This window comes from Penaeus monodon, chromosome 29 (assembly GCF_015228065.2).
Source record: "Penaeus monodon isolate SGIC_2016 chromosome 29, NSTDA_Pmon_1, whole genome shotgun sequence".
Classification (NCBI taxonomy): domain Eukaryota; kingdom Metazoa; phylum Arthropoda; class Malacostraca; order Decapoda; family Penaeidae; genus Penaeus; species Penaeus monodon.
The window spans coordinates 29,675,844-29,676,058 of NC_051414.1; the positions used below are offsets into that span (position 1 = coordinate 29,675,844).

The 215-nt window shown below is 24.2% G+C and overlaps 1 protein-coding gene across 1 annotated transcript in view; it reads right to left on the minus strand.

Annotated features, from left to right (window-relative positions):
• LOC119592127 overlaps positions 1-215 on the minus strand; it is a gene marked incomplete in the record, with an annotated part of 52,219 nt that overhangs the window by 5,629 nt on the left and 46,375 nt on the right.

The following is a 215-nucleotide window of genomic DNA, read 5'->3' on the forward strand; positions in this document are numbered from 1 at the left end:
TATTATCAATATTATCTTCATTTTAAGATTATAATTCACGGAAAATCACTTAACGGATTTCAATAACGATGACAATGCCACCAATCACACATATATATGAAAAAATATATATGAAAAAGATAACCATAATAAGAAAAAAAACATTACTATGATCATGATATAATCGCTCTTGTGCAATACATATAAAGTTAAAATACACAACATGCAAAAAGAAT